The following is a 27352-nucleotide window of genomic DNA, read 5'->3' as shown; positions in this document are numbered from 1 at the left end:
GTTGGTGCCAAGTTACAGTATCTGTCGATTTTCAAGAATCAGACAAGAATCAACTCGCTCATTTCTTTAAAACGTCCGCACCGTTCACGTCTAATAGTGCGTCTCATCACAGTACTCTGCTTGTAGTCTTCTTTAAATATCAATCAGTTTTACACCTTTATTCACAAGAAATTTCGTCACAAGTCCCGGGTTGACTTGAACGCCTCTCATTCAAGGGATTGTGCCTCAACAACAAAATGCATTAAATAAATAAATCATTAAATATCTTTGTAATTAAACAATGCCTTACGATTTCTAGAAAAAACTAAAAAACATTATTATATTAGGAATCCTAAAAAGTTACCAAAAAAATTGGGTGTAGTTGGTGTAGTAACGATATTTGTGGTAATGATATTTGAAACTAAGGTCAAAACGTGTAATAATTTGATTTGTTTAATTGACGTATTTATTTATTTTTCAAATTATACATTATCATACTTACACATTAGAAACTAAAACTACAGAACTTTATTGGGGGGCTCTAGGGGGGTGCGGGTCGGGGTTATGAATATCAAAGGGATAGCTACAGTACAGCACCCCTAAAACCCCTCCCTGGCACCACCCATGGAAAAAAATAAGAACTTTAACGAACATCTCCCTATCATCAGTGATTATTTCCTTTGTTAGATATTGTGACTTGATTTCTAAACACTCTAACACAATGCTAACATACTCTATACTGTAACGATATTAAATTATTTAACTGATATATTCTGATGGAGCTGTATGGCTGCAGCCGTTTCATTTGCTGCTAATTTTCTCTGGGGGTGAAAACACATGCAGGCACAAAAAACAGGGGAAAAAATCACCAGGGAAGAGGCTGTTTTGTGTGTGTGTGTGTTTTTTCTTCCTCTCTCCCCCCTTCCAACGGATGCCTTATTGCACAGCGGGGTGTATGGAAAACTAAAAGTAAAGAGAAAGAGAGAGAGAGAAAGAAAGAAAAAGGGAAAGAAAGAGGATTGAAGCCATTACGAAGTTGTCATGCCGTAATTGCAGTAGCATTCATTTTTATTTTCATTGCTTAGCAACACTTTGTGTGCATGTGCATGCACGTGTGTGTGTGTGTGTGCGCGTATGTTGTTCATATTCCACCCTCTCCATCTCTCTATGCAGATTTAACAATAAAGCGTTTTTTTTTTTTTTTTTAGTTTATGGGCTTTAAACTATTTAGCTGCACTATGAAATGCTGTAGTAGTGATAAAATCTGAGCACTTTTGATGCAAAAATTAAAAAATGTGGAAAAAATGAAACAATTATTGAGAAAAAGCACCACAAGGAAGCAATTAACCAAACACTGTCGATGATCGCTTTGGCTTTTTACAGAAGCACAACATAAGTAAGGAATGAATTTTTTCTAGATGTTGCTAGAGGAAAATCATGAATCAACAATTAGGGAAATAATGAAAAACATCCATTTATACCTGTCTATAGTATAATGCCGAAGTCTTGAGTCACCTCTCATTTCTTCATATTTTGCTTCCAAAGATCCAGACATTCTTGTATTCTTAATGTTCCCTCGAGGAACAGTTCTCCAGGCTTCCTTTTTTGGCTCTCAAGTTTTTCGCTCTTATTTTGGCTTTTCGTTTTCATTCTCTTGTGAACCAGTAAGAAACAGGTGCAGATGATGACAAGATGATCAGTCATACTGGTGATGCTGAATTCCGAGTGGTGGAGACAGACGAGAGGGGAAATGAGGGTGCTGCTGAGGATGTTCTATAAACAATCCATTTTTAAAAAGTGTATCTTCAGGCCAGTGGCGGCTGCTAGGTTTTGAAACAGGGGAAGCTCATATTAGGACTTCATCATAAAATTCATTATGTTATTTGTACGTAAATTCTGGCTAGTTTTCCCTTCCACGAGCTACTTTAATTATATGAACGAACTAACTTTACAATGCTGAAAACACTGAGCAAAGTCAAGAAGGCTATAATATGTTTAAAGAATGATTTGTACAAACAAAAATGGTTTATATCACCAGCAAACAATACAGAGTGCAGCAGTTCATCGTAGCACTTCACCTGCGAATCCGCATGGGCAGTGGCGGACTGGCCATCTGGAGTACCGGGAGTTTTCCCGGTGGGCCGCTGGCCAGTGTGGGCCGGCCCAGTCAGTACGCAAATATATAAAAATGACGGAAACCATAATATTGCATCTTTTTCCTACTCATATGAATGAGTGCGTCGATCGCACGGGCGCCGCCGACAAAGAGCGTGTTGTTGCGGGAGAGAGAGGTTGATTTACGATTGTTTACGGGAGTGTAGTCCAGTGTGGGAGATGCATTGTGGGTAATGCAGTCCGGTGTGTGTGAAGTTGAACGCGAATGCGAGATGTAAGCTGGGATATAAAGCCTGAGTTTTGTTTTCTTTTCAGTACTTTTTAGTTGGAAATAAGTGCGGGAGTCACCCGAAAGTTTGTACTATAACCTGACAATGGAACTGAACTTGAATCTCTGCTCTCACATGCTGTCAATCAAAAAAGGGGTTCCGCCCTTTAAACAGCTCCTCCAATTATCATGTAGCAGCCCAGCGTCTGTGGGCGGGACATAATCGCAGCGTTTATCCAATGACCGTCTAGTTTCAAAGCACTGAAAAAAAACCCACCTTGGACAGGGTGCCAATCCATCGCACGGCTACTGGCAATTTGGGAAGGCCAATTAGCCTAATCTGCATGTCTTCAGACTGTGGGAGGAAACCCACCAAGCAAACTCCATGCACACAGAGACCCGAATCGAGCCTGGCCGGGAATCGAACCCGGACCCTAGAGGTGCAATGTTTAACAGATAAACCATATCAATGAATATAAGCTTTCCTTAGTTATATAACAGCACATTTTGGAACAACAACAACAACTAAAAAAAACTATCAGAAAATGTGCATTAATATAAAACTGGGATCTGAATTACAGCCATAATTCCTCTTCCTGCTTGGGGTTATAGAAATTTCAACACCCTGTGACCAATCAGATTTAAACATTCAACAGCAACGTGTTAAGAAATGATTTAACACAACATAACCCTACCCTTGTGTCTGCTTTTTATAGAAGTAAATATGCAAATCCTTCTCATCCCACGTCCTCATTGCCGATGCAGACACGTCCAGTTAATTGAGCGTTCACGCAGAGGCGTGCCGCCAGACACCAATTTAACGAGGTCGTGTGTCAGCATGCATCATGAATATCCTACTCACTCACAACTGTTTAATATTAGATGCTGATCTGATGCATGCATTCGACAGGAGAGGAGGTGAAGGTCTGGACACAGCAGATAGCAGTATGAATACAGATGATATCACTGGATTGACCTGAATTTAGTTATTCAGTTAGAATTCTATCCTAAATTGAACCCTGTTAAAAAAAAAACTAGTTTTAATAGAATAGTAAGTTCAGTGTCCATGAAAACCTATTTTAACCCGTCAATGATGATGTGTTTTAGCTGACCTGGTTTCTTTTGCCAGGAGATTAAACCTTGGTTACTGATTGATCTTGCAACAAGAGAATGACACTAATTCCATTTATCCAACCATCAATTTATTATCTATACTACTTATCGTGTGTTAAGGAGGGCAACTTCGAAAGACCAAACATCCTACAATCATATCTTTGGACTGAGTAAGGAAACTGGAGTACCTGTAGGAAACCCCTCAATGCATGGGGAGAACAAACTCCAGATTCAAACACCTTACCCTATAAGCATGAGGCCACAGGTAACCATTAAGCTGCCATGCTGCAAGTGATCCTACTTATACATAAATTATTACTAACCAGAGGGTCTCATCCAATCTTATGGACTTGTCCATTTCTATCCACACTGGTGCTTAGATTTGAATTTACAGCATTTGGCAAATCCCTTATCCAAAGCGATTCATGTATACCAGGCCCTTATACGAAGGTAATGTGCATGACATTTTTTTTACAGTGGTATAGGTACCATGGTAATCTGATGGTACCTGTTGCATGGTATATAGTCCCATGGTATTCATAAGGCTACTCTGTCAAGGCTCTGTTAACATATCTAGATGACATAAAGCCATGGTTAGCCCAATTTTTTTTTACTTTTAATGATAAAAAGACTGAAGTTTTGGTATTTGGTCCTAGTGCCAGGGATAGATTTCCACCTCTGGATTTAGGAGCCTTGGAGCAGTATGTTAAACCCACAGCGTCAAATTTATGTGTTATTTTTGACCATGGCCTAAAATTTATTAAACAGATGCAGTGCTGTGGCTCAGTCCATTTTCTTTCCATTAAGGCAATTAGCAAAACTTGAGCCTGTTTTGTCCTTTAGGCATTTTGAAATAGCCACCCACAACTTTAACACCACTTGCATCGCTTTGTATGTTGGGGTTTCTCAGGCAGCATTACGTCTACTAAAGCTGATTCAAAATTCTGCTGCTCAACTCTTAACGTCTCTCCAGTTCTAGCTTCCCTTCATTGGCTCCCGGTACAGTACATAATTATTTTTTTTATTATTTTGGTCACGTTTAAATGTTTACATGGCCTTGCCCCGCCCTACCTCTCGGGCCTGCTTTAGCCCTATGCTCCATCCCAGTCTCTCAAATCATCAGATAAACTTTTGCTGACTTTACCCAAAACCAAATGCAATCTCATGGGTGATCGGGCGTTCTCTGTGGCGGCACCCAAATTGTGGAATGACCTACCCTTGACTATTTGTGTTATGTTTATGTATCATGATAGTAATATTTATATAATAGGTTACCATTGTATGTATGTAACATTAATTAAATACCCTAGTGTTCTTTATATTACATACAATAAAATGGCACTGCCTGTAACATACCTAATATAGTACAGTATGTACAAACAACGGTGGCAGCTTGGCAGTGCAGGGACCTTCTGGTCAGTAACCCCCAAGCCATACCGACATACATTGTCCCTTGTACATTGGCCACCATATTTAAACTATCCATGTTACATCCACTTGAAATGCTAACCTTAAAATGTTTATTTTCTTTATGCTTAACTCTCTAACTCATGACCTCATTTACAACCATGTTGGATTTATTTTTTTTGACATCATATAGGAATGGAGTGGTCCATTTGCCATGCCTAAATTAGGGCGTATATAGGGGAATATATATATATAATATATAATATATAATATATATGTAAAGACATTTTAAAAGGAAACTTTCAGTGGTATGTTGGCACAGTGGCATCACAAATCCAGGGTTGAGGGTTTGTGTGCGTGGAGTTTGCATTTAATTTCTCCTTGCTTGGTGGGTTTCCTCCAGAAATTCCGGTTTCCTCCAACATACCAAAGACCTGCAGATTAGGCTAACTGGTATTTCCAAATTGCCTGTAGTATGTAAAGAAGTGTGTGGTTTGTACTTGGGTGCCCTGAGATAGATTGGCATCCTGTCCAGGGAGTACCCTACCTTGTGCCCGAAGTTTCCTGGGATGGGCTCCAGGGTTTTGTGACTCTATATACTGTAGGAGCAGCAGCACTGTCATATTTATTTAGTCTTTCTGTTGCTTTGCCATGTCTTAATGTTTGGAATATGTAACCAACTGTCAGAGAAAGTAAGTCTATAGTCCTGTCTAAAGCATGAATATACTTTTAGAAAAAGAAGATTATTAAAGGGTTTTAAATATTAAATATTTAAGAGTTTAGGATTCCTAAATAGTTTTTTTGAAAGCTTCTGTATAAAGATAATTCTTTTCCCACCTAAAAGAAAAACCCAAAAAGAAAAAAATCTATTCTGGTGCTCAATTTTGCAATTTCTACAAGAGCAGCCAAATTATGTGTAGCCAAAATGATTACAGAATGGAATAGAGCTTGCAACATCTAGGAAAAGCATAAAACTTTTTTAATGCTTTTTTGTCGTTGCTTAAGACTTTAAAGTTTATTTGTACTTAACAGCTTTTTCGTGTCCTATCCTGCAGAAAAAAAAATTATAAAGCACCCTATTCTTAAGGGTATTGTATGTTTCTTGTTACCCATAGTTAAAGGGATGGGTATTAATTTCGGAAAAGGAAAGAAATTTCTGCTTTTTATGTGTTTTCTGTTTTAGTATTGGCCGTGACACAAAAAACAATTAAAAGTTTTCTCCCTATTGTGACCTCATATAAGAAAAGCCCCCTGCTTGTTTCTCAGTTCTGTTGTTCCAAGGAGGCGTGTGACTTGGCAGTAGCTCATTGACACAGACACTGAAACTGAAAAGAGAAATAAAATAAAAGGAGTTTCAGATGTAAAAAAAAAAAAACCTATCTAAATTTTTAAGTCTTTTAGAATGTTGAGTCACTGATTAGGGAAGGAAGCGTTCAATGTTTTTTTTAGGAAGACTGGACTGGAAAGTAGCCTTTAAAGGATAGGGAAGTTGAAACAGAGTAAGACATAGAGTTGGCAGTAATGCAAGCCAGTGTCTTCTTGTGCCAGTCCCAAGTCTGGATAATTGCAGAGGGTTGTGTCAGGAAGGGCATCCGACGTAAAACGTTTGCCAAATCAATGATGCGAATCAAAAATGTAATTTTCATACCGGATTGGTCGCGGCCTGGGTTAACAATGACCGCCACTGGTGCTGTTGACCTACAGGGTGCCGGTGGAAATTGGGCTACTGTTGGTCGAAAAAGGAGAGGAGGAAGGCGTGTTCGAAAGCAGAGAGAAAAGAAAAGGCAAGAGTTTAGGAGTCACAGTGGGGACTTTGAATGTTAGGACTATGACAGGGAAGGGAAGAGAGTTGGTTGATATGATGCAGAGAAGGAAGGTGGATATACTGTGCGTCCAAGAGACCAGGTGGAAAGGTAGCAAGGCTAGAAGCTTAGGATCAGGGTTCAAATTGTTTTAGTCTTCAGGACAGGATTGTAGAAGGACAGATGGTGGTGGACTTTGCAAAGAGGATGGAAATGGCAGTAGTAAATACTTTCTTCCAAAAGAGGCAGGAACATAGGGTGACATATAAGAGTGGAGGAAGAAGCACTCAGGTGGACTACATCTTATGTTGACGTTGTGATCTGAAAGAGATCAGTGACTGCAAAGTGTTGGTATGGGAGAGTGTAGCCAGACAACACAGAATGGTGGTGTGTAAAATAACCCTGGTGGTGAGGAAGGTGAAGAGAACAAAGGCAGAGCAGAGGACAAAGTGGTGGAAGCTGAGAAAGAAAGAATGTTGTGAAGTCTTCAGGGAGGAGTTGAGACAGGCTATGGGTAGTCAGGAGGTGCTTTCAGTTGACTGGACAACTACAGCCAATGTGATCAGGGAGACAGGTAGGAGGGTACTTGGTGTATCATCAGGTAAGGGAAAAGTGGACAAGGAAAATTGGTGGTGGAATGAGGAAGTCCAGGAGTGTGTACAGGGAAAGAGGCTAGCTAAGAAGAAGTGGGACACTGAGAGGACTGAAGAGAGTAGACAGGGGTACAGGGAGATGCAGCGTAAGGTGAAGGAAGAGGTGGCAAAGGCCAAACAAAGAGCATGTGAGAAGAGCGTATGCTGGGCTGGACAGTAAGGAGGGAGAGGTGGATTTGTACAGGTTAGAGAGATGGAGATGGGAAGGATGTGTAGCAGGTTAGAGTGATTAAAGATAGAGATGGCACCTGTACTGACAGATGCCAGGAGGGTAATGGGAAGATGGAAGGAGTACTTTGAGGAGTTGATGAATGAGGAAAACGAAAGAGAACAAAGAGTAGAAGACGTGACTGTTGTGGAACAAGAAGTAGCAAATATTAGTAAAAGTGAGGTGAGAAGGGCGTTTAAGAGGATGAAGAGTGGAAAGGCTGTTGGTCCTGATGACATACCTGTGGAGTAGAGTTTCTGACTAGTTTGTTTAACAAAATCTTGGAGAGTGAGAGGATTCCAGAGGAATGAAGGGGAAGTGTATTGGTGCCGATTTTTATGGACAAGGGAGATGTGCAGAGCTGGAAAGCTAATGAGCCATACAATGAAGCTGTGGGAAAGAGTAGTGGAAGCTAGGTTAAGGTCAGAGGTGAGCATAAGTGAGCAGTAATATGGTTTCATGCCTAGAAAGAGTACATCAAATGCAGTATTTGCTTTAAAGATGCTGGTGGAGAAGTACAGAGAAGATAATAAATAGTTGCATTGTGTCTTTGTAGATTTAGGGAAAGCGTACAACAGGGTGCCAAGAGAGGAGCTGTGGTGTTGATGCTCTGGAAAGCAGAGGAATGAAGGTTAGCCGCAGTAAGACGGAATACATGTGTGTGAATAAGAGGTACCCAAGAGGGACGATGAGGCTACAGGGAGCAGAGGTAAAGAAGGTGCAGGATTTTAATTACTTAGGGTCAACTGTCCAAAACAACGTAAAAAGGAGGTGAAGAGGCGGGTACAGGCAGGTTGGAATGGGTGGAGAAAAGTGTCCAGGACAGTGGTGAGACCAGCAATGCTCTACGGCTTAGAGACAGTGGCACTGAAGAAAAGACAGGAGGCAGAGCTAGAGGTAGCAGAGCTGAAGATGTTGAGGTTCTCTTTGGGAGTGACAAGGATGGATAGAATCGAGAATAGGTCTATCAGAGGGACAACCCATGTTAGATGTTTTGGAGATAAAGTCAGAGAGGCCAGATTGAGGTGGTTTGGACATGTTCAGAGGAGAGATTGTGAATTTATCGGTAGAAGGATGCTGAGGTTGGAACTACCAGGCAGGAGATCTAGAGGAAGACCAAAGAGGAGATTTATGGATGCAGTGAGAGAGGACATGAAGCTAGTTGGTGTAAGAGAAGAGAATGCAGAGGATAGGGTTAGATGGAGGCAGATGATTCGCTGTGGCGCCCCCTGTAAGGGAACACCCGAAAGACAAAGAAGGTGTCCCCAAATTGCCCGTAATGTGTGATTGAGCATGTGATTGTTGACCGGAGATCCTACCATAAGTTGTAAAAATGGGAATAAATACAATGGCCACCATTCTCCACTAACCCTAGTTGGTCTACAGAAGTTCCTAGATGGTGGTTCCTAGATCTTGTAATCTATGAAAGATGGTCCTATTGTGTACTGGCCATGGTTTATAGCAACCATGAAATTCCTAATGGAATCCCTTAGTGGAAATTTAGTGGAAATCTTTAATCCTTTTGCAAATTTAAATTAATGTTTTTAACATCTTAGAAGCTATAAGATTTCTCAGATATAAATGTTACTACCCTTTTTCCGCTTTTTAATTTAGTAATAAAGTGAAACCTTGGAGGAAAATAAAAACATGCTGGTCAAAGCTGAATAATATCTCTTAAGTGAGAAAACACCACAGCTCGGAGCCAAATGTTAGCCTTATTTTCAATCAAACACAATGTGCTTCTTTAAAAACAACTTCCTTAGAGAAGGCCCAGTCATTTCCTTCACAGGAATCTATACAGCATACTTCTTAGGCCTAGTGTTGATGCAGTTAACCACCTATCCATCATCATAATATGTTATAAAATTATGTCCAAATTATTATTTTTATTTTTTTTTATTTTGTTCAATAATTTTCCTGGACTTCGAATGATCCAGCTAATGATTTGTCCACCTGTGACAAGTATGAGTTTGATAACCGGACAGTGAGACGTTCCCACAGACACTTCAACCCCCCTGTGACGTGCTAAGTGTCGAAGCAGACAGTGTGTATTAAAGGATTACTCATGATACATTTCATAGAGCCTTCCAACCTCAGCCCGACAGGTTAGACAGGGTGGATCGGGGCGTTCAGCTGCTGGATGTTAAGAGGAGCTGAGGCTTGGGCAGGGAGAGTGAAAGACAGCGGGTTGCTAATCACTGTTTTACAATTTATTTACCACGTATACATTCACACACACTCATACACACATGAACAGAGGGTTGGGTGAATCATTCCTCTTCAGTGGGCGCCTCTGGAATCAGCCCACATAGCGCTAGCAAAGGTGGAGTGCTCCTCAGAGAATACGAAAGTGTACGTGTGTGTGTATATGTGTGTGTGTGTGTGTGTGTGTGTGTGTGCCCACTCAACTTTGCTGTTTCTTTGCTGCCGAGATCTGACACCTGCTGATTCACCAAGTGAGACTCACCTTAGTCATTTACCGTGATAAATAAAGCCATCAGGCGGCACACACTAGCAGTTCGTGCTAACGCTCTCCAAAGACGGCTCTTTCACGTAATATAGACTTCTCTCACATTCTCTCTCCTGTACTAATCCTTTCAGCTTAAAGATGTATTTGGTACAAAATGACAAGAGAAAGAAGAAACAACAAAAGTAAACCAAAACAGGACTAGCGAGGTTAGCTAATTCTGGAATCCTGAGGGGGAGGAAAGTTAGCAAAGAAGTTTTGCAAAGAAGGTTCCCCTTTTTTTTCTTGTTTTTAAAGGGTTTATTTGATTGTATCATTTGACAAAAAAAAAAGTTATAGGATTGTTTTCAACCTTTTATGTGTGGTGTAAACATGCAGCTTGGGTCATGCTAAGCTAACAAGCAGGTAAGAGAGCATGTCTTTGATTTGTTTTTTTGCTGTGATGGTTCACTCGCTAATGATGGTTGGTAGGGAACGGGAGGGGGAGGGCTGAGGTTTCTCTCGGTGTGTGTGACTGAGTACATGTGATGTGAGGAGATTTTACATGTAGAGAAGTAATATTTATCATCATACTCATTTCCATGTGCTTGTGCAGTGTCTCGACTTGTTGATTTTGCTAACTAGCTCTGCTCAGAAAGTGCGTTCCAGGCAGGAGGGATTATTTCGTGTCAATACTGGCCACCAGAAATAGACGTTAGTATTGCTTGGTAAATAAAGCGTATGATGCAAGTTTGCTGCACTTCATGTGAGACGGCTGCGTGTGATGGATCGGCTGAGTTTGGCTCGGCTCGGCTCGTTCGCTTCAGCCTGAGCTTTTCCCATCACGGCCAGTGTTATATTGACATTGGCATGACTCGGTGTGCTGTAACATCATTAATTATTCATTAAAACACACTGTTCTGATTTGGACCATGAGAGGATTTGCTTCCCAGAAACCATGTTCTGTTTTGAATTGTTATTATATCTTTTTCATGTCTTCTTTTCCCCCCGTCTCCTTTCTGTATTTGCGTTTGATCCGATTAGATTTATCTCCTCACTTGTTTATGATCTTGATTCGATGCCAGTTCGGTTGAGGTTCGCGTACAAAAAAGTCACACACGTTTCATCTCTCGATTGAATAATCACCTGACTCACACGAGAGATTCTCACACCTCGTTCAGACGTGTTATATTTCATACATTTTCCACATGTAGTGCATGTGTTTTCTTTTTCTTTGCTTTTCATTTGTACTTATGATTCATTTATTTATCATTACTTGTAATTATTTTGCTCGGTGGTTTGTCTGTCTGTGGTAATTAGTGGCTGTCTTGCTGTTTTTAATGAATAATTAATTTTTTGTGCACTGTTTTAAAAGTGGTGGCACGGTGGTGTAATTCTCCCAGTGCTTGGTGGGTTTCCTCCGGGTACTCCGGTTTCCTCCCACAGTCCAAAGATATGCAGGTTAGGCTAATTGGCATTTCCAAATTGCCCGTAGTGTGTGTGTGTGTGCTCTACGATGGATTGGCACCCTGTCCAGGGTGTACCCTGCCTCGTGCTGGGATAGGCTCCAGGTCCCCGTGACCGTAAATACAGGATAAAGCGTGATAGAAGATAAGTGAGTGAGTGTTTTAAATAAGGTTTTATTTCTTCTTTCTCTTTTTCTTTTTCTTCTTCTTCTAATTATTATTATTATTATTATTATTATTATTATTATTTTAATTATCACCAACATCATATTTTGTTTGTTTTGCTCATAAATAGTTTATTTGAATTGAATTTTCCCTACTTTTTCCATGTTCTTTTATTTTTTTATGATATTTTATTTTATTTAATTTAATTTCACACTTACTGTCTGTTTTTCACATGACGTCCCCTATGTGAATAATATTTTTTTTATAAATTCATATTTAATTTTTACATTATTATCTCACGTTGCCTGTTTTTTGTCTATTTTATTTGTTTTTATCCCAAATGCTTTATTTTCATTTTGATGTATATTACACAAGTTTTTCCCCTACACATTCACTTGTCACATGTGATCCCACGTTGCTTACATAATGGCATGAGGACTACTTTCATAATCATATGTGAAATTGATAAAACATAAATCAGTTTTGTAAAGTCTGTCTGTAAAACACTCCATCTATGCAGGGTTATAAGACCAGAAAAAAAAAAAAAAAACCTGCAATGGATCAGGAGGCATGACAGTGCTGCAGGTGAATTAATAACCCTGCGCTAACGTTCAGGCCTGCGGAGGGGCAGACGGAAAGCAGAGCCATGTCTCCGGGCCGAGAGAAAATCCTGATGTCTAATACTGCGTGTAATTTCAACTGAAGAACCAGGAACATTTTTATGGCAACCCCTGCAGGTTGTTTATATGACAAAATCCATTTAATGTTAACTCAACTGCCTGGCATAACCCTTAAAGTAAAAAGGTTTAGAAGCTACCAGTGTGTGTGTGTGTGTGTGTGTGTGTGTGTGTGTGTGTGTGTGTGTGTGTGTCTTACATTTTTTCCATGGAAACTATACTGTATAGATTTACCTACTTGTACATTTTTCTTCTGTTATTGTCTGACTTGTAACTTGTTTGTAGGAGTTTTTTAGTGTGTGGGAGGTTTTTTTTCTTCTCAGCCTCGAAGGTTGAAGAAAAAGAGGATTTAGTAGTCTGTAGAATACATGTTGCATAAAGAGTGACTCAAAACACACAACACAAACAGGGCACACTCTGTATTCCTCATCATATATTAGCGAAATTGTTTATAATTTCTTCATTTTCTTAGCAGTATCAAAGTAAAGTGTGTCTCTCGAAGGTCACTCCTGGTCACTTGTACGACTGAGAAAATGGCTTCTCAAGTGGGGTTTATACAGTACTGTAGGTTCCAGCTTGGTTTTGCTTTGAAACTCCTAACCGTTTAGGTGACTAAATGAAACTTTTTTTTTTTTTTTTTTTAATCGTTGGAACGTTTTGGAATAAATAGAATTTCACAATATTACTGTATCTTTAGCTTTGATTACGACACTCAATGTGGTGGCACATGTGGTTTTCATGTGTGAAAGCAAAGTTCCTCATGCTTTCACAACCACTCCTTCACCATCTGAGTCCTGAAATATACCCCTGCTATCAGGGTAGGAAAAACATCCCAGTCGTCAGCTGACTTCATTTTGTTTTCCACATAATAATGTCGAATCTAGACCTGACCAACTGAGACAACCCCTGATCATACCACTGCCACCAGAGACGTGTACAGAGGTCACTCTGTATGATGGAGAGTGCATGACTTCATGAACTTCCCTTCTTCTCCTGAATCACCAGACCACATGACCTTTTTCCATTGCTCTGAAGTCTAATCTTTATGTTCCCTAGCAACTGAAGTATTTTTCTGATTAGTCTCACTAACATGTGGTTTTCCTATGGCCACACAGCTGTTTGGTCGCAATCCTGTGAGTCCTTGTCACACATACTTTTACTATTAAACGGTTTCTCTGTTACTCTATCACAAGAGTTTCTGATCTTCAATTTTCTAAGAATGCCTAGAGCATCAATGTTGTATGTTTTAATGATGTTTTGGACAGTACACCCTAGACAGGGTGCCAATCCATTGGAGTGCGCGCACACATCCACACACACTCCAATTAGTCTAATCTGCATGGGAGGAAACCGGAGTACCCGGAGGAAACCCAATAAGCATGTGGAGAACAAGCAAACTCCATGCACACAGACTCAGAAGTGGGAATCGAACCAGGATTCTGGAGGTGCAAGGTGATAGTGCTAACCAATAAGTCACCTGACACAGCCTAGTCGGCCTAGGTTCAGAAATTAAAAATTCTATTGGCTGTTTTCTTTGCTTAATGCAGGTCGATAATTCAATTTCTCATTTCATAAGAAATACAATTTGTTGTAAGGGAAGTTCTACATGAAACCTTTAAAGGAACATCAGATGGACCTAAGACTGGAGCAGTACCTTTAAAGGGTGGGTTAAAAGAATTCTTCCTTAAAACACCTTCAATCGAAGGTTCTATGTAAAATCTGTAAGGGTTCCACCCATTGACTGCGTTAAGATAGGAACGTGACTTGTCCAGAAATAACATAACATTGTTCATCAAGTTAGTGACTGGTTAATAAAGGTTTCTTTATTACATATTTTATGTCTTTTCAGTTCATACTTAAAGCCAGCTGTTAAAAAAAACATTCTATTGTGAAGTTTTATGTAAAACTGGTTATTCCAGAGAACCAAACAAATGATTGATATTGATTCCAGAGAGCATGATTTAAGACCATGACAGTATTTTTACTATATAAATAAATATATAAAAAAAAATATATATAAAAAAATAATATGTTAATATATAAAAATATACTTTCTCAGAAGTGTCACTCTAGAGAAATTCTTTATGTTCAAGTGTAGTCTGTATATTTAAGGACACTATATTTTGTAAAAAAAAAAACAAAACAAACAAACATGGTACTGTACGGGTACTTTTTTGTTGTTCAAATACCCTGAAGTACCCTTAACATCAAAATGTGGATCAACAGCCTTAAAGAATGCAATGGATTCACTTTTTCATACGTTTTATGGTTCCACAGGGTACCTTAAGTACCTTAAATGTGCACTCACAGATACAACAGCAGTCCTTCAAATAGAAAGGGAGTTTTTTTCTTCCTTATTTAAAATGATTTTACCCGTATGTAGGTAACAATAAATGCTTTAAAATGAGTGCTTTATTTGTGAGTGCTTATAAACATCTCTTACGCATGCACATGGCTTCTCTATTACACACACACGCTTATTTCAGTATGGGTTTTTTGTATAGTAAGAGTTCTCAGCTGTGTTTTTGTTTTGGCGAACTGTTCCCATAGCAACGTCCTTCTGACAAGGGCAAGTCCCGCAAATTCTACTCTTAAATACATAAAAAAAAAAGACACACATCTGCACGGTTCTGCACGGTTCTGCACGGTTCTGCACAGTTCTGGTGTCCCCTGGTTCCTCATGTTCATCCCATTGTGGATGATCTGAGCAACACAAACTTGTTATTCATCTGTAGGTTCCATGTGTGTGTGTTGGTGGGATAGTTGGTGTTGGTGTTGGTGGAGTGCGCACGTGTGCATGTACAGCTTATATATACGCAATGTGTGTATGTGTGTTCGGTGTGTGGGACTGGTTAGAGAGGCTGCAGGACGAAATGTTGGCACCAGTGGAGCTTTCTGATGAGTCAGGTATTCCTCCCCCATAGTTTAGTGAGTCATCACGACGGATCATGATGGTGAGATTTTCGCTCATCAGAGTGCATTCGGTGTGTGTGTGTGTGTGTGCGTGTGTGTGTGTGTGTCTGAACCTGAGAAAGAGCACACAAGAATGGCCAGAACTCCTTCTGAGGTGTGAAGTCACACACACACACACACACACACACACTGAGGAAGTAAAGTTTTAAACTTTCAAACACCGTACCTAGTACAGCCGTATCCGTAACACTACTCTGTAGAATAACTCCTTTACAAATAAATAATTAAAAATAAGTCCAGATGGTTTAAAGGTTTCTTTTTTTAGCGTTTGTCATGCTTTTATTCATCTCTTCTTTAAGAACCTGTTTTAAAGGTTCGACATGGAATTTCTAAGCACTCCCACTAACGGACAAACGCTTTAGGCACCTACAGTACATGAAGCATTTTTCCCCCGCAAGTCTGCTTTTTATACCATAGAATGTTTCCGTTACAGGTCATTCGAGGATTACGGTTCTACTTTAAACTGTGTCTCAAGGAGAAATGCACTTTTGTAATGTTCCACATACAAGTTCTCCCAAAGCAACAGCTAAACACACTCTGTGTTTCTTTGGACTGTCGGAGGACACCGGAGTACCTAAAGGAAACCCACAAAGCACAAGAAAAACATGCAAACTCTACACACACACACACACTGACCCAAGGCAGAAATAAGGAACAAGTATGGTCAGCTGTAAGGTCAGCTGTTCTGGAATTGTTTTTGCAAGAAAAGTATTGTGAAGTGCATTTGCAAAACCCATCAAGCACCATGATGAAACTGGCTCTCATGACATCCATCCCAAAAAGCAAGACCAAGAATAAACCTCTGCTGCAGAGGAGAAGTTCATTTAGAGTTACCAGCCGCAAAAATCACCAATTAACAAACAGCACCTCAGATCAGAGCGTTATGAAGACATGAGTATGAGTATGACAGATGGGATTATTGCCTATTTTGGACACCTTCAGCATTGTTTTACTTTTCATTTTAAGAAATAAAAATCAGGAAAGATCATGGAATTAAAAGTTGTGTCCGAACTTTTGACTGGTACTGTGGGTCTATGTTTGGTGGTTCTACTTAAAAAGTTTAGGGGCTCTTTGTACAGCTTCATTTCCACTACATATGCCTTTATATAAAGTAAAAGGACTCTTCCCTTAAGAGTTCTTTGGATAGGGGTTGCTATAAAAAGTGTCACTTTAAACTCTTCTCCCGAAGAAACAGCCGAAGACACATTAGGGACTGTAGATTTAATTATTTTCCCATCCAAAACTTTGACATCATCTTTAAAATGACGTAAAAAAAACGCCGTCACCGTTGGCTTGCTCATCAGAGAAATTTCATTCATTCATCTCGTTATTATCTAGAGACACTTTTCTCACACATACACAATTTATTATTATTATTATTATTTTATTTTTTTTATTATTATTATTATTTGTTTTTGTTTTTTTTGTGAATTTCTTTCATCTTTGTGAAGCTGCTTTGAGACAATGACCATTGTTAAAAGCGCTATATAAATAAAATTGAATTGAATTGAAAAAATTGAGTTTAATAACTATAAAAATGGAAACTCCTAATCAAATTCGGCTCTATAATGTTATGTAAGCCTCGGTTGATGGTTCTACTTTAAAACTTTAGAGGTTCTTTATAAGGGACTTATAGTATTTAAAGTACTTGTGGTTACATGAATAATAAATTTATTTAATAACATCAATTTCAAATATATTAGTTAAATGGTTATTTTTATTTATTTTTTAATATATTTTTTTATTACTGTCCAATTTGTTTTTGCTCTCTCCATATAACATTAAGTCCCCCCACATACAAACATCTGGGTTACACACTTCCGAGGATACGAACATGATCATGATGAAGATAGGAACCTTATCATCCGAAGATTGCAATTTCAAATCCCAGATTTTGATACAGCTGTGGGTCTAAAGAAAGCTGATTGGCAAAGTTCTGGGAGGCACTTACAGTAGTACTCTCCCATCAATCACAGCTCTACAGCCAATCACAGGCGTTTGTGAACTCATACAATATGTACAAAACTCAACAGCATGACCAAGATGTCGAGAAGCGAGCGTAAAAGCAGCAGTGATGAAAATGGTACTACTAAGAAGCACCAAGCTTGTTAAAATAATTGACAGAACAGAGCGAGGTGAAAAGATGGCAGGCATTGCTCATTTTTTTAACAAATCATCGGCACAATTTTAAATAATACTATACTGTAATATACTGTTGTTTGGCAATTGTTTGGGATTCTAGCACCTGGACAATGTTTGTTGGACTTATGAACAAATTGGACTTACGAACAAGCTCTCAGAATGGGACTTGTTCATATTTTGGGGAAATCAAACTTTGTGATGTTCACCAAAACATGTGATGAGATTTCTGAATGAAGGCATAAAAACTGATTGTCATTTACAGAAGATGAGTCTACTGCAGTTCCTGTGAACGTTCAGTGGGTTGAATGCCTGATCCTTATAACTTTACAGATAACTTTTCACCAAGTTGCGTAAAAGAGATGTACAGCACACATGATCGTCCACCAACACCACTTGCACCACTAGCAGGATTATATAGAGAAATAAAGGGAGTCTTTACCTTCACAACTGTGTTCTGTTATTCTGCACAATCAAAAGTCCTAGTTTGACTTGAACGCCCCTCATACATCATAAAACACACTGTCTACACTTTTTTTTAAAGTGGATAAAGAAAAACAGTGGACAGATTCAGGATTTCTCAGTGGAGGGTGGGCCAAGACGTGTCAGGAGCACGAGTATCTGTACAATGTAAATTCAGAAAAAAGAAAAAAACAGCTGGGGGCCAATTGCTGAATCCTTGACCCAGTTGGGTGACAACTCTAGGGTTGTTTTTTCTATCTCTACCTCCTAGTAACAGGAAAGCACATGGACATATTTTGTGTGTTCAGTTTCTGTCAGCAACAAAAAAAAAGGTGTGATCCTTAGTGTGTGGAAATCGTCAAAACAGTGTACAAAATTAAACAAGAGCGTGTGCAATGCAACATGTCGTCGACCCCCCCTCCATAATATGTTCAAACTTACATATCTTAGCCAAAGCTTTATTTTTCACCTACAGAAAATTGTGTTACACGCTAGTGATAAATATCTTAGGTGTGGAAGTGGTGATTTATTTAAACCCTCTCTTTCCTGGTGAATATGTTAATTTGGTATCTTGACCTTTAAGCATAAATGTTTAATGGCATTTCAAGCTTGGATTTGCTTGGAACTAATTAGTCCTCAGGGAATTATGGAGAATTAAGATTTTAAAGGGAAGAGCATATTTATTTCAGAGACATGATGACAGTTTACATTTATCTGGTGGCAATCTGGTCGGATTCATTAAACTGGAGCGACCTTACAGGTAGAATCCGATACACAGGTTTTACTCAGGGACACAGAACTGGCTGTACTGATTTTAAAGGGAAAATTAAGATGATGATGAGATTAAGAGTTAATTATTAAAATAAGTACGGAATAAAACTACCCCTGCAGGAACGCTGGATAACGCTGTCATATAGTTGTAATTAGGGTACATCATGCATTCAGGCTATTAGCATGGTAGCAGAAGAGGAAGGAATAAACCCTACGGTTATCAGGATGAGAACTACATGGATGTATTTTAGTTAAGAGATTAAAAAAAGATACCGTAAATAATAAAAAAAACTTTCTAACTTTTAAAAACATGCTAATGTTAATAGCATCCTAGCATCTGTACCGCTGCCAAATGAACTTTACCACAATGTTGTCGCACCTGAAAATTCCTGCTAGGGTTGTGCGTTGTAGCCTGATGTGAAGTGAAGTCACTGTTATCACCTCAGTGTCAGTTCATCTTCTATAACCAGCACATTCACTCAAGTTCTTTTTAATAGAATTTGTAAATATTTTTTATTAATGAGGCAGGAACATGTCACATACCTTAATTCGTTGAATGTTTTAATGTTGTAGAATATTAAACTATTGTTGCACATTATTCTGCACATTGTTTTGGACATGCTTCTCTATATCCCAATTTTATTTTACTATTTGTACATATTGTAATTTTTTTTGCTATAATTCTACATTTGTATAATTTCTCTCTTATGTCATACATTAATTCTTTATATAAAAACTCTCATTTTTAATCCATCAGCGGTCATACAAGCATTTCACTGCATATTAAACTGTGTATGACTGTGAATGTGACATAAAATTTGAATTTGAATATCTGCAAAACAAGTAAGAAAAAACGCTTTTTAAACATTTTTAATTACATAATATATTCTGATGATTATATTGCAAAAATAAGTCGCTTGTCATGCTACACGGGAACCAATAAAGATGTACATTTCATAACATGGTTATGGTATAATTAACATAACGAAATAAGTACAATACAAAATACAACATAAAGTGCCCGTGCAAATAAAAGCAACAACCCGTACATTGCAATACTCTGTGTTATAAAGAAACAATATCTGTTAATAAAGATAAAATAATGCATTAAAATATGTGCACTTTGCATTGTAGCCAACACTACAACACTACAGTCCGAGCTGCTGTAGAAAATTAATCAACACCTTCAAGAGTTACTGTATAAACAAAACCACTGTGCTACAATATGGTACAGAGTTTGAAATTACTGTAGTAAAGTGTTTAGCACCGCAGCTCCAGGTTTGAGGGTTTGAGTCCCGCCTTCAGGTCTGTCTCCATGGAGTTTGCATGTTCTCCCAGTGCTTGGTGAGTTTCCTCTACACAGTCGACATTTAGAGGAGGCTAATCGGTGTTTCCAAATTGTCTGTAGTGAGTGTGTACGTGCTTGCGCCATGCAATGGCCGTGACCCCGTCCAGGGTGAACCTCACCTAAAGCTCAGAGCCCTCTGGGACAGGCTCCAGGCCACCCGTGACCCTCAACAGGATAGGAGGTATAAGAGAATGACTGAGTGAGAGAGTGTCCAAGTACCAAAGGGAGGAAAAAAGGATCAAAATATTCAAATTGCTAAAGTGTATAATACTGTAAATGGCTAACATTTGAACATTTGAAACATTTATACAAATAGACCAAGAACTTCACTGACATCTCTCCAGTCAAAAGGTTTCCTTTGATTTCCGGAGGTAAATTAGTTTTTTGTTTAATCAGAGTGATTTATTCGGGTTTGTGGTTATGCCTCGTTGGCGACTTTCACCATTTTTAAACTCTAACGAGCCTTAGTTTCTTTCGAGGTGTTTTAAAAGCCATTATTTCCCAACTGTTTGGATCAGATGGTTCAACTCGTGGCCAACAGCTAATGTCTCACATATGCAGCAGCGCAGTTAGAGCCGAGCCAACTCTAACACATATGGAAAAGGTTATGTAAGAAGTGTGTTTTGTCACCCCTCCTGTTCCAAGGGGGGCAGCAGCATGATGCACATACCGGCGCAAATGTTGAGCATCGGTGTGTGTCGTGCCCGGGACACACATGCACATGTGCGCGTCCACACACACACTATCTAGAGTGTAGAACGGACCAGATTAGACTTTGTAATTTCATATTGAGTCATATGCACAATGTGGCTGTTTGTACTTGTTTCTGTGTGTGTGTGTGTGTGTGTGTGTGTGTTGCGCACGCATGTTTGAAGAAAAATCTAAATAGTCTAATATTCATGAAGTCAACGCCTTTGAAGTACTCTCATGTGTATGTGCATGTGTGTGATAAGTCTTAATACATAAGCATCTATATGAGTACTTTACTCTTACAAAATATTCAATTTTACACATAATTTGAAAGCAGACAATCCTCATGGCACTATTTCATATTTTGAAATTCACCTTAACCATTAATAATATATAAAATCATGTTTTTCAATAATGTCCTTTCATTTCCGTAAACAAATTAATAGAAGATAAGGATACTATTTTATAGTATATACTATTTTCATAATATTTAACGCGTCTTATCTCACGATCCATATCGTAAATATGTATACACATTTATATATTTATCAGATAAAAAGTAACAAACTTGCTAATAATTTGGCCTGACATAAACCTTGTATTAGTCTAAAATGCAAAATGAAAAAAAAAAAAAAAATTGTAAAAATATTGCAACATGAATTTAACGTGGTTACAGACAAAAACTAAGCAACAATTTTTACAGGTCACATGCTTCTAGATGCTTACGAAAATTTTTGTATCAATACTTATAAAGAAATATGAATAATTAGCTTTTAAAATTATTATTATAATTATTATTATAACACTGAAAAATGGCCATTTTCGGGTCTCATATAAAATCATCTCTCCGAAACGGCTGAAGTTAGCAACTTGACATTTTTTCAGGAAGCGAGATTGGTCACTTCCATATTGCATGCACTTTTTCTGTATTATATGAATACCAAAAAAATAAATCAGCCCCAATACTGTTTTTTGGCCGAGTGTATGACTGCTATAAAGAGAGCTTTAACATAAACCTGCTATTTAAGTTACAGTCATACCTAGTGTTAGAGTGGCTCTGTTTGGGGAAAAATAAAAAAAAGTAAATCGCCATCCTTAGTCCCTTTAAATGTACAGTATACAGTAAGTACAGAAATGTCTGCGTTTCCTTCTAAGGATTGTTTGTGCTAATACGACATTGAACTGGTTCTATTTATGTAATATAGATTCTGATTACGAATGAAATCTGTGTAGTTACAGTGTGTGTTCACACGTCTCTGCACTAACTCTTAGTTTTCCAGGGTAAAAACGATTGTGACATGAGGTACAGCTTAGGCAATACTGTTAGGCCATTACAAACACATCCAATCCATACGCACGTGTACATGAGGTTTTGATCGTTGCATCTGAAATTCTCCCAGATTGCTAATAATAATGTAGTTTAGAATATTTTACCTCTGATTTATGGAGGTAGTCTGATCACGTCCAAAAAGGCATTTACATAATCAGACATGACGGCTCAGCTCGTGTGTGTGCACATATCTGCGTGTGTGTGTGTGTGTGTCTGATTGACTAATGAAGACAGTTTTTTTCCACATATATGGAAAGGAATAATAGCTACAGGATACAGCTTTAAGCATTCACTTTGTAGTGTAGCGCATCTCCCAGGTATTTTCCTGTGTGTGTGTGTGTGTGTGTGTGTGCACGTTTATCTATGCATTTTTTGACTTGTTTCACCTTGATTTACGTCAGATGTTAAAAGATATCAGTCAAATCTCTGTTGATGCTTTGAATTATTTATAACATGACAGATTTAATTATGTCTTGAGCAAGACAAAACATATCGTCAAATTAACTTAAATGAACTCACATCAAAGCATGATGTTTTTTTACTCATAGTCAATACATTAAGCATGAGACAAAATACAGGTTGTCAGGAACATAAACAAACAAGAAAAAAAAAGAACAGAAACAACAGCATGTCTGGATCAGAAGCAGAGGATGATAAACACAAGAAGTTAAAAAAAGATACGAAATGAAGTGCGTAAATGATTCAGAATGAACCGAGAGAATAAATCACGAATCGTCTGAAACCCTCTCATCAGACATTGTGAGAAATAAATGAATTAAACAAATAAGTATTTACAGTGAAGAAATAGGACAGATGGGTTGTAGGGTGTGTGTGCGTCAGTGTGGTTCGATGGCGAACGTCACTAAATAATAAGTAAATCACCCTCAGATGATTAACCATCGCCATGGCATTACACGGTACATCACAGAGGAGTGCAGGACTAAAAATAATGTTTAATCTTATGCATCATCCCGTGTCATAACTTTATGTCCTAATCACACAGACGCACCCTGTCTTATGAATGATGCATCAGGAAGCCTTTAAATATTACAAATAACTGCGGTAATTACGTTAACACTAAGCATTATAAAAGATGTTCTTTTTTTTTGTACTGAAGCCGTAAAAATAGAAGAGAAAAGATGCAGTGAGACGCAGTTCAGCTATTAGGAATAAAACTGTTACAATATGGAAGTTCATGTTCTAATAACTGATGTTCCTTTATGAAGCCCTTTATTATTTTTATACAACAAGAAATTGCCAGCAAGTCCATTTTTTTAATAGCTCACAGTCATTTTTTTCCATTTATGGTTAAATGTAAGGGTTATGAAATAAAAAAAAACCCACATCAACCTCTCATAAAAACTTTAAAGCAATTGCCATATCATCAGGAGATTGTAAATCCCAGCTATGCCTTGGAGAACCAGAGAAGTAGCATCGGCAGGCATGATGTTCTACAGCTTCCCTATAAAACATCGACCTTATGCAATCATAGGCATGTTGGAGAACTTAAAATGTGAGATAACTGTGAGAATTCTCTGGCTGTTACAAAGCCTTAGACAAATATCTACAGTACTTATCATTTAAACAGTTAAAAAATATAATTATGACCACCCGTCTAATATTGAGTAGGTCTCCGCATTGCCACCAGAACAGTAACGACCTTTGTCTTCTGAGACCTTTATATTGTAACCGACATTAACCTACAGTAGCTCTTATGATGTATCTGACAACACGGGCCAGCCTTCACTCCTTACATGCATCAGTGAGCCCTGGCCGCCCGTAACCCTGTCGCCAGTTCACCGGTTTTAATTGTTTTAATTCCTTAGATTACTTTTGGTATGTCCTGACCACTGCAGACCAGGAACGTCGCACAAGAGCTGCAGTTTTGAAGTTGCTCTGAAACAGTCGTCTAGCCATGACAATTTAGCCCTTTTAGTTACTAAAATCCTTACATTTGCCCATTTTTTTTCTTTTCAACACATCAACGTCAGGGACAAAAGCTTCACTAACTGCCAAATATACCCACCAACTTCCACATACAGTACCATTGGCACTAGATATTGTAACTGTAGCTACTGTACGAATGTCTAAATTGTGACGATTGGGTCAGAGCAACTCCAAAACTGCAGCTCATGTTAGATGTTCCTGGTTTGCAGTGGTCAGGACGTAGCAAAAGTGATCCAAGGAAGGAAAACCACTGAACCAGCAACAAGGTCATGATGGTGGCCATGGCTTACTGGTGCAAGTGGGAAGCAAAGTTTTGATTTGGTTGCTACTGTTTTGGTTGCAAAGTTGGGGGACCAACCCAATACAGTATTAGGTGGGTGGACTTATTGTTATGGCTTAGAAGCTAACCATGTTGCCTCACATCTCCAGGGTTAAGGGTTAGAACCTCACTTTCATATTGTGTGTGTGCATGGAGTTTGCATGTGGGTTTCCTCAAAGTACTCCAGTTTCTTGCCATGATCCAAAGACATGCAGTGTAGACTGATTTGTGTTTGCAAATTGCACACAGTGTATGATTTGGTGTGCTTGGGCCACATGAAGGTTTGGCACTCCATCCAGGAGGATCCTGCTCTTTAGCTTGTGTTCTGGGATGAAGATCTGCCCTGGAGTAAGATCTAGACCCCTGTTTTGCAACCAAAACAGTAACCACCTGTGTGTTCTGATGAATTTTTATGGAAACGAGCATTAATCGTTTCCATAAAAGCTGTATAAATAAGTCTATTTGGTTTAGGTCTCCAGAAGCTGAATATTGTTGTCACATAACTGTTTTTTCACTAGTTTTTTCCCCCCAGTCAATTAGAATAATTCTGGGCTTTGGGTGCCATTTTCAATCTTTTAATGTGTCATGTTGTGTATAATGTTGGTGTACAGTAGGACACCAGGAGAACAAATCTCTATATACTCACTAAAAGTAAAAAGCTCCTCTCTCTCTCTCTCTCTTTCTCTCTCTCTCTCTCACACACACACACACACACAAAGCTCCCGTTCCACCACATCCCAAAGATGCTCTATTGGGTTGAGATCTGGTGACTGTGGGGCCATTTTAGTACAGTGAACTCATTGAAATGTTCAAGAAACCAATTTGAAATGATTCGAGCTTTGTGACATGGTGCATTATCCTGCTGGAAGTAGCCATCAGAGGATGGGTACATGGTGGTCATAAAGGGATGGACATGGTCAGAAACAATGCTCAGGTAGCCCTTGGCATGTAAACGATGCCCAATTGGGACTAAAGGGCCTAAAGTGTGCCAAGAAAACATCCCCCACACCATTACACCACCACCACCAACCTGCACAGTGGTAACAAAGCATGATGATCCATGTTCTTATTATGTTTACGCCAAATTCTGACTCTACCATTTGAATGTCTCAACAGAAATCGGGACTCATCAGACCAGGCAACATTTTTCCAGTCTTCAACTGTCCAATTTTGGTGAGCTCGTGCAAATTGTAGCCTCTTTTTCCTATTTGTAGTGGAGATGAGTGGTACCCGGTGGGCCTTACCAGGACCACACCACTAAATGCATTGAAGCAACTGCCATGTGATTGGTTGATTAGATAATTGAACAGGTGTTCCTAATAATCCTTTAGGTGAGTGTATATATATATATCTATCACAAAGCAATGCAGTTTGAATGCAGACACAAAAAAAGGATCAAACCAGATGAGCCAGTGACTCCACCGTCGTCCAACCCCCACCCCCACCCCCGAGATGTCACAAGGAAGAAAACCTCCCGTTTTCCTCTAGACACTAGATTATAAATTATCTGGTGGTCAAGAGGAAAGCCTGTGATAAGCACAGGACATCCTTTATGATTACTGCCAAAGGGTTTTACAGACCCGCTGTCCCTGAATCAGTCTGAGAAGGAAACTGTAGTGTGTGTGTGTGTGGAGTAAAAAAAGAGTTTCACAGTAACCATCAGGTCTTTAGTTGTGGAAGTTATAAAAGTTTACATGAAGAAAGGCAACTTTTGTGATGCAAAATAAATGCATAAAGGTCACCAAACTTTTTATTTTTTTAGACTCACAAACAAGAAATGTGAAGAAAAAATTTTCCCCCTATTGTGACCTCATAAGAAGAGACCCTCTACTGACTTTTTGCTTATCTCTGGATATCATTGGCAAAGACTAAAACTGTATGTTTGAAAGAGGATTGAGAGTTTGAAAGAGTATCAGCTACAGCATGAACACACACACACACACACTTTGGGGAGCGCGAGACCTGTGCTTTAGTAAAATATTGGACCTCTAAATTCTTGTAAAAAAAAAAAAAGATGTGCAGCAATTAATAAGGTTTTTGTTTTTCCATCTTATCATGAATTGTGTGTGTATTTATTTTATTTTATGATTTTATAAGAATGTGCATTCTATATATATTTGTTGTATATATTTTTTATTTTATATTATAAAATTTTATCAAATATTATATAAAATGTATTAAATAATTTTACACTTATTCATAATACTAATTAGTTTTTTAATTTTTTTTTTTTTGCCCTTATGATCAAATATGTCACTTTTTCAACTTCTGAAAACTGATGTTAACTTGATACATGTTTAATTGTGGTATTGTTTTTATACCACACATCTTTCCACTGGGAAAATAGAGATGAGTTGAGTTCACTGGCCTAAAGAGTATTAATGTCAGATAGGGTGAACGGTCAGGTCAGTTAATACCTTCATGTGATGTAAAGAAAACCCACATAAAAGCATATAAACCAAAACCAAATCCAAGATTTGTGATTCTTGATTGGTGTTTTTTCATTTATCCTCTTCATTGTTTAAATTTACACCACAGCTTCACATGAAGTCAAACTCTTTCTCCTAAATTCAGAAGTGTGTGTGCCTGGTGGGAATATTGTATATCCATCCATCCCGTCTCCTCATACACCCCGACCCCTGTTTATTTACCAGAGCAGGGCTATAAAGTCGACGTCAGCCATCGCCCTCGGATGACTAACCTTTACTACACCATCATCCATGAGCTATTTCACCCGGGCAAAATGACACCATTTACAGAGGAGTGCAGATCTAAAAATACAGCGTTATGCATTATATCCCAGCGAGGTGTGTTTTGAAGCTTTCTGACTGATGCCTTTAAATATCAGTCACATCTAATTTTGGGGAAAGGCACAAATAGGGGGAGAAAATAATTGGAGAGAACTGTGTGTTCAGAATAAAAATAGAGGATTATTTCCCAAACTGAACATGCAGTGTATACGGGTAAGTTTAGAGGTAGTGAAGTTAATATGATTTATTTTTTTTTAATTCTTAAAGATAGTGTTTTTTGCAGCAATGTAAAACGAAGATTTAATTTATTTTAAGGTACACAAT

The 27352-nt window shown here is 38.5% G+C and overlaps 1 long non-coding RNA gene across 1 annotated transcript in view; it reads left to right on the top strand.

The window, feature by feature from the left end:
• Positions 1 to 26188, top strand: part of LOC128511756 (uncharacterized) — an 83853-nt gene extending 57665 nt beyond the window's left edge. Inside the window, exons 2-3 of the long non-coding RNA XR_008356201.1 lie at positions 25395 to 25451; positions 26041 to 26188. This is a non-coding gene — a long non-coding RNA (uncharacterized LOC128511756). The remainder of the gene's footprint in view (positions 1 to 25394; positions 25452 to 26040) is intronic.
• Positions 26189 to 27352: the final 1164 nt, after the last annotated feature.

This window comes from Clarias gariepinus, chromosome 24, assembly GCF_024256425.1.
Source record: "Clarias gariepinus isolate MV-2021 ecotype Netherlands chromosome 24, CGAR_prim_01v2, whole genome shotgun sequence".
Lineage (NCBI taxonomy): Eukaryota > Metazoa > Chordata > Actinopteri > Siluriformes > Clariidae > Clarias > Clarias gariepinus.
The sequence above is the reverse complement of the archived record's forward strand: the minus strand, read 5'-3'. Positions and strand labels throughout refer to the sequence as shown.